This window comes from Mustela nivalis (assembly GCF_964662115.1).
Source record: "Mustela nivalis genome assembly, chromosome: X".
In the NCBI taxonomy this organism is placed as follows: Eukaryota; Metazoa; Chordata; class Mammalia; order Carnivora; family Mustelidae; genus Mustela; species Mustela nivalis.
The window spans coordinates 47077948-47086230 of record NC_139040.1 but is presented as its reverse complement, the minus strand read 5'-3'; the positions used below and the strand labels follow the sequence as shown (position 1 = coordinate 47086230).

Below are 8283 nucleotides of genomic sequence, written 5' to 3'. Positions count from 1 at the left end.
ATACAGCACATGACAACCTGGCTTCTTTTTTTATTTCTTTTTTCAGACATGGAATTAAATGTTTCCATCTAATTCATATATATAGTAGGTAACTGTACATATAGTTACACTCAATTTTCTTACTTTCAGAGGCCCCAGAAACATGTCTCTCACTTGGTATTACCCACCTCAGAGATACATAAAAAGTGTTTGTTAACACTGAAAGCAAGCCTAGTACAGTCAATGTCTTCCTCCCATTTATTAGATGTTCACTAGCAAGGCAATTTATTCTTAAAATGTGTTTACTAGAAAAATGTCCTTGTATTTGAATGATTGTTTGGGGAAAGATGAAGTCTTTGTGTGAGTCATAAGTGGGAAAAAAATAAAGGTCATTTGAGAAGATTTCAGCTGAAGAAGAAATTGATGAAGTGTATGGAAATGAATTCTAATTAGACTAAAAGTCTCCAAGAGTGCACCCTGTAGTGAAAGTAGTGTCTTAAATAGACAATACTCTTTGTTAACAATAGGAATCTGACTTTTATTATGCTTTTCTTGGATTTTTCACTTCATGTTATAACACTTAAATATGCATTAATGATCAGAGGGATGAATCTATTTACTGTGGCTATTCTGAGCCCCTTGAATGAGCAAGACATCTAGCCTGAACCTTTAAAAAAAAGTAGAATAAACTCTATGATGAATAATCTGGTCAAAGATAATGATCTGATGAGAAGGGTCACCTTTTTAGAAAGCACAAAGAATACTAACAATTAAATGAAGGATCCACTACTACGCATATTAAGTCATTTAGTATCTTCCAAATAAAAGCATAATGTTGTTCATATCGATTTTGTGTATCTGATAGTGATGTAGTTCAGACTTGATCAGAAATCTCATGAGAGGGTGTCTGGGTGGCTCAGTGGGTTAAGCCGCTGCCTTCGGCTCAGGTCATGATCTCATGGTCCTGGGATTGAGTCCCACATTGGGCTCTCTGCTCGGCAGGGAGCCTGCTTCCTCGTCTCTCTCTCTGCCTGCCTCTCTGCCTACTTGTGATCTCTCTCTGTCAAGTAAATAAATAAAATCTTAAAAAAAAAAAGAAATCTCATGAGAAGGTCTAATATGGAAGATCCAAGAGCTTTAGTAAAATGAGAAGTAAGAAAAAGATAAAAAGAAAAAAGAAAAAGAAAATGAGAAGTAAGTATCCCTAAAGTCTGTTTAATAGCATAACTTTTTCATTCTGGGAAAAAGGGGCTTAAATAATTTCTTTAATTTTAAAAAGTGAGATAAAGTGAACTGTTTTTAAAAAAAAACTAAATATAATGTACCTAATTGCATAAGAGCCCTTTCTCTGCATTTTATTCTAATTTTTAAAAGAGTTTATTTATTTATTTGATAGACAGAGATCACAAGTAGGCAGACAGGCAGGCAGAGAGAGAGGGGGAAGCAGGCTTCCTGCTTAGCAGAGAGCCTGATGCTGGGCTCAGTCCCAGGACCCTGAGAACATGACCTGAGCCAAAGGCAGAGGCTTAACCCACTGAGAAACCCAGGCACCCCTATTCTAAAATTTAAGCTTCTGCACAGCAAAGGAAACAGTCAAGAAAACAAAAAGGCAACCCACGGAATGGGAGAAGATATTTGCAAATGACAGTACAGACAAAAGGTTCATATCCAGGATCTATAATGAACTCCTCAAACTCAACACACACAAAATAATCATATCAAAAAATGGGCAGAAGATATGGACAGACACTTCTCCAATGAAGACATACAAATGGCTATCAGACACATGAAAAAATGTTTATCATCACTAGCCTTCAGGGAGATTCAAATTAAAACCACATTGAGATATCACCTTACACCAGTTAGAATGGCCAAAATTATCAAGTCAGGAAACACCATGTGTTGGAGAGGATCTGGAGAAAGGGGAGCCCTCTTACACTGTTGGTGGGAATGCAAGTTGGTGCAGCCTCTTTGGAGAACAGTGTGAAGATTCCTCAAGAAATTAAAAATAAAACTTCTTTATGACTATACACTATGGAGTATGATGCCTCCATCAGAAAGGATGAATACCCAACTTTTGTATCAACAGGGATAGGACTGGAAGAGATTATGCTGAGTGAAATCAGTCAAGCAGAGAGAGTCAATTATCATATGGTTTCACTTATTTGTGGAACATAACAAATAGCATGGAGGACATGGGGAGTTAGGAGAAGGGAGTTGGGGGAAATTGGAAGGGGAGGTGAACCATGAGAGACTATGGACTCTGAAAAACAATCTGAGGGGTTTGAAGTGGCAGGGGGTGGGAGGTTGGGGTACCAGGTGGTGGGTATTAGAGAGGGCACGGATTGCATGGAGCACTGGGTGTGGTGCAAAAACAATGAATACTGTTATGCTGAAAATTTAAAAAAATTAATTTAAAAAATGCAATAAAATAATGAACTAGTGCTTAGAGTCTATCATTTTACTATAGAAAGACTTTAATCTAAATCAAAGTTGGCTCAAAATATTTTACTGTAACTCAAAGTTAGTTAAACTGGTTAGGGACTTGAAGGTAGAGAGAACAAATCATGGTCACTGTATCATTTACTTAAGAGGTCCTAGAAAAATGAACAATGAGAATTATAAGGGGAAACAGCCAGGTACAACATGAATTATCTTTTGAGCCTATGGAATACTTGTCTAAACAATGGTGTATCCAACTTACCAGATAATAAATTTTTACTCTAACAACATTCCTAAATCCAGGAGTAACATTCTGAGACGATAAATAAAAATAATCCTGGAAAAGGGGGAAATTAAGCAAGTAATTCCTAGTTGTTAGTAATTCCTAGTAATTAGTAATTCCTAGTTATTTTAACCAATTTATATACTCAGTATAAGTCAACTGATTAAGATATAATGGTTCAAACATTAAGTCTTTAGGAAATATGGACTAAGCTGCTAGTCCTGCAAAGGCCTCACAGAGAATGGGCCATGTAACTTCCTTTAAATGTGGGACTAAATCTCTCTTCTCAATCACTCTGGTAGTCTCTAATGTGTAGGAGAAGGTAGGGAGGTGAGGATTCCATTTGCTAAATGCAGTGTTTTGACCTTTAGCATTGTACTTGATGAATTCATCAAAGACAAATAACATTAAAAAGAAATATTCTGGGATGTCTGGGTGGCTCAGTAATTAAGCATCTGCCTTTGGCTCAGGTCCTGATCTCAGGGTCCTGGGAATGAACCCCACATGGGTTCCTTGCTCAGCAGGAAGACTGTTTCTCCCTCTCCCACTCCCCCTGCTTGTGTTCTCTCTCTCTCGTTGGCTCTCTGTCAAATAAATAAATAAAAACTTTTTAAAAAGCCAACTATCCTGCAACTAGAGAAATGTGAAAACTATTTGCTTTTAATATATTTTTCTGACAATCAATGAATAAAAAATAAAATGTTATTAAAGGGAATTATTCCTCATCAGGAAATGAATGGAATAATTTTAGCCTAATAAAGATCAGGTTGGAGGAGGAGCAGGAAGGTGCATGAAGGAAAAAGCATCGTCCATAGTTCTTCCCAGGCTTTTCATCACTAAAAACTTACTCCTTCTTAGTTCTTTAGTATTTATTTTATTCCCCGTAGAATTTTTTATCTTCACTATTGGAACCCTCATCTGGGGAGGTGAGATGTGAGTAATATAACCTACAGTACATGGTTGGAGGCAATTAGCAAACTTTTTTTTTTTTTTACCAGTAATAAAAAGTAAAAATCAACCTTTCTTACTTTATGTGTACTTAAATCTTACATTATTAACCACATACATGTGGACAAGAAACTATTTTCTAAGTTACTCTGATAAATTATTTATTTTATTTCTATTTTGCTGAATGATTTCAGAACTCAAAAAACAGTTGAAATATAATTGTCCAACATCACTCTGGCTCTTTCCTAATTGCATGTGTAAGGCAACTAGAAGTCATCAAAGTAGAAGGAAGAAAGAAGAAACAAATATCAGGAATCACAAAAACTACTGAAACAGAACACAGCAGTCAATTGCAGGCTAGGTACCTTCAGCAGTGGGGTAGTTTGAGAGTTGCAGACACTTAAATTATTAGATGGGAGAGGGAGAGATTTAAAGCTTTTTGAGACAGGTCAGGCTAAAATCTTGTGGTTTCTGAACATCTCTATTTCATTTCACACCTATAATCTGATGATTTATGATAATCAAATTTTCAACCCCCAAATTTTCCCTGAGCTGCAGATATATAGATCTAACTAAATAGGAACATTTATACTTCAATGTCTCAAAATTTCCAATTTCAATCCTCATCATGTGTCCCTTATTGCAAATAAAAAAGCATCCCCTGCTCAAGCCTGAAGCCTAACATTATTGTCTTTAATGGATTGCTTCCCAAGATAAGGTAATATAGACTCCTCTCCTAAACCAAAACTATCAGAAAAATTTCTATGTCCATATTTCCCCCCCAGGAAATATCATCACTGTTTTCCCAATAGCACAAGCAAGAAACTTGACAGTAATCAAAGATTTCTTCTTCTTCCTGCCTTTGGCCCCTATTAAACACACACAAACACACACACACACACACACACACACACACACACACACACACACACTCATTATGAGAATTTATCTTCCATACCTTTCTCTAATCCTTCCCCTTCTTATCTCTTCAGCCACTAATCTAGACCAGACCCTCAATGTACCTCTCCATAACAGTTTTCAAACTTCACCATTGACATCTTAAGTGCATTTCTAACATAAAATGTGTTATATCATGCCCTACAAAATGAGAAGAAAAGAAAGGCTATGAGAAGAACCTCTAAGGGTTAAAGAAAACTATAAAGCACTCTCCAATTGTATTGTAACTTAGAGTATGAGTGTCATCATTGAGTCCTCCTCCTCATGCTCCTCCAACTCCTGTTCATTCTAACTCCAGAATGTCTCTAACATTTACCATTTCCTTCCCATCCCTACTGTCACTACCCTAATTCAGCTTCCATTATTTTTATAGCCCTTCCTCTTGTCAAAATATAAATACTTTGTGTTTCTTTCTTTGCATATAAAAGTAACACAAACTCATTATATAAAAAAAAAACTTTCAGAAAAAGCAAATAAGTCTAGTTAAAAATTTAAAATAATCTGCTATCTCACTTTTAAGAAATCACTGTTAAGTATTTCCTGTAAACCCTTCCAGACTTTTTCCATGTGAATTTTACATCCTCCTTCCTATGTTCTTCTTTCCTTTTTTTCTTTCTTTATCTTCTTTTCTTCTACCTCTTAAGTTTTTATGAAATGTCTATTATCTACCAGTCACTCTGTTAATTACTAGGGATAGAACTGTAAATAAAGACAAATTCATTTTCATCAAACTTACCTTCTAGTGGAAAAATAGGCAACATGAAAAAAAATACAGATTAGTGATTAGTGCTATAAGAGATAAAATAAATAACATGCTATGATTAGGAATAAATGGGGCTATTGAATACAGATGTGGTTACCACATCTGAGGAGGTGAGAATTAAAGTGAGACCTGAAGTATCAGAAGCAGCTATTTGGGGGGGGGGGGTGAAAGTGGCTCCCCACAATGGAGCTTGAGGTGGGGGGGGAGAAAAAACATGGGAAATGGTCTTATGCTAAGTATGATTTTCTATAACCTGTTTTTCTTTATTTATTATATACCAGTAAATGTACATCAACATTATTTATATCATTTACTGATAGAGATGTATATTTTCCCCCATTTTAAAATTTTATTTTAATTTCAGTGCAGTTAACATATAGTGTTATATTAACTTGTTATATTAGGTGTAAAATATTGTTCAACAATTCTATGCATTATGCAGTGTTCATCATGATAAGTGTATTTTTTTAATCTGCATCATATTTCACCCATCTTCCCAACCACTTCCCCTCTGGTAAGCATCAGTTTGTTCTCTATAGTTAAGAGTCTGCTTCTTGGCTTGTGCCTCTCTCTCTCTCTTGTTTCCCATTTGCATGTTTTTTTTTATTTCTTAAATTCCACATATGAGTGAAATTATATGGTATTTGTCTTACTTTGATACTTCTCTTAGCAGAATATCCTCTAGATACATCCATTTTGTTGTACCTTGGGAAATGGTGACACTTGTAAACCACACCTCAGTCTTCTTGAATAGTATATGTGCATATAACATTTTATATTTATCAGAATTTTCTTGGGATAATATTTCTAGAAATGAAATTTCTATTTTGAAATGTGTACACAATGTTAGGTATTTTGATATATATTACTACCATTCCTTTCAGAGTTGTCGTACCAATTATACTGCCAGGGGTAATTAATGGAAGTCTCTCATGGTCTTGTCAACATCATGTATTATATTTTTTTCTTATAACTTTCTAAAGATGGTATCTAATATCTTGTTCTAATTTTCATTCCTTTGATAATTATTGAAGTCAAATATTTTTAATATGCCAATTTTCATCCTTCTATTTGGATATTTTTCTTTTTCTTTTTGATTTAAGAATTTCTTACATACTAATGTCATTAACTATTATATATTCAAAAGTAGCTTTCTACTGCTTCCTTTTTTTTTTTTTTTAAACAAGCTGTGGCCAGTTTTATTAAAGAAAAATTCCGTGTGATTTACTTTTCACCAGTCTGTTCTGGCATGTTTCTAATGATATCAGAATCACCTGGATCAATGATAGCCAGCGTGCATACTCTGTAGTATTTCCCACATGCTGTGCCTAATTCAATATTATTGCCACTGTAGTGATGGACACCAGTTTTGGCCAACATGGCATAGTATTCTACTTCAGATTTCCTCAAGGCCAGGCAGTTGTTGGCGAGGATGACCAGCTTCACTATGCCATGTCGTCTGATCATTTTCAGAGTCTGCTTGTACCCCAACACGTATTTTCCACTTTTCATAACGAGCTGGAGCCTGGAGTTGATCGACTCCAGCGACTTTTTCATCTTCTTTGTGGCCACCATCTTCCTGTCTTAGGTACTGGATGGCCCCAACCAAGAGCAGCCACTAAAATGGTGGGAAGAGACTTTCTACTTCTTTCTCAAGTTTGGTTTATTTTATTTTGACATACTTTTTAAAAAAATTACTATAGTGTCATTCTATAATCTGTCATTCTTTTTCATTGTGATTTCTAAGTTTTATTTTTTAACATTCTTAGAAAGCCATTATCCATGACAGATATTTTCCAAACATTGACTTACATTTCCCTATAGCCTGAATTTAACTTTTCCCTTTAAATATTTCTTCCATATGCAATATTTTGATAAGGTATGTTATAAACTATCTGTGGCAGAGATAATAGTGACCACCAAACACTTCAACTATTTCTCCTCATTTTCCAAACTGTTAGGAAGGATCATATGACTAGTTCTGGTGGGTTGTGGAAAATAATAAAAGACTAATCTCATAGAACACTATAACTGTCTCTTTCCCTTCTGCCACATCAAAGGAGGTCACATGATCCAGGAAATACAACTATAAGATGTTGGTACCTCTGTCAACAGAGGCCCACTGTCAATCACCAATTGACATGTACTTTAAGTGAGAAATAAGCCTTAGGTTTACTTTTGTTTTTGTTTTTTTAAGATTTTATTTATTTGTTTATTAGAGAGATAGAGAGAAACAGAGCAGAACACAAGTTGAGTGAGGGGTAGAGGGAATGGGAGAGAGAATCTAAAGCAGACTCCATGCATAGTCCAATGTGGGGCTCAGTCTCACAACCCTGAGATTATGACCTGAGCTGAAATCAGGAGTCAGCTCTTTAAACAACTGAGCGACCCCAGCACCCCAAGCCTTAGTTTTTCTAAGCCATTGAAATCTCAGGTATTTGTGACTACAGCAAAATATAGCTTGGTTTCCAAACTTTAACAAGCACCATAATTGCTTTGATAGTTTGTTAAAACACAGATTGCAGGACTCCACCCTCAGAACTTCTGATTCTGGGATTCCTAGGGTCTGATAATTTACATTGCTAATAAATTCTCCGGTGATACTGATGGTGGTGTTCATGAATCCCATCTTGAGAAATACTGCTGTACCTTACAAATATCAATTATTTTATTTTAATTGTTCTAAATAGCAATTTGCTCCAAAAATATTATTTAATTTTGATGCTGCTTTTTAAATATTCCCTTATCAACATATAGTTAGGCCAATTTCTATTACTTGATTGATTTTCTCACAGTGACTTACTTGCTTATTCAATCACTGGTAACACACTTCTAATTATTATAACTATATATTTTAATATGCAGTAACATAAGTTCCACCTCTCATTGCTCATTTCAAATGCCCATCTTG

General features: G+C 35.3%; 1 pseudogene across 1 annotated transcript; it reads right to left on the bottom strand.

The window, feature by feature from the left end:
• Positions 1-6542: 6542 nt before the first annotated feature.
• On the bottom strand, positions 6543-6961 carry LOC309855668 (large ribosomal subunit protein eL30 pseudogene; annotated as a pseudogene). The gene has a single exon. The product of its transcript is annotated as a large ribosomal subunit protein eL30 pseudogene (transcript).
• Between the last annotated feature and the right edge of the window lie 1322 nt (positions 6962-8283).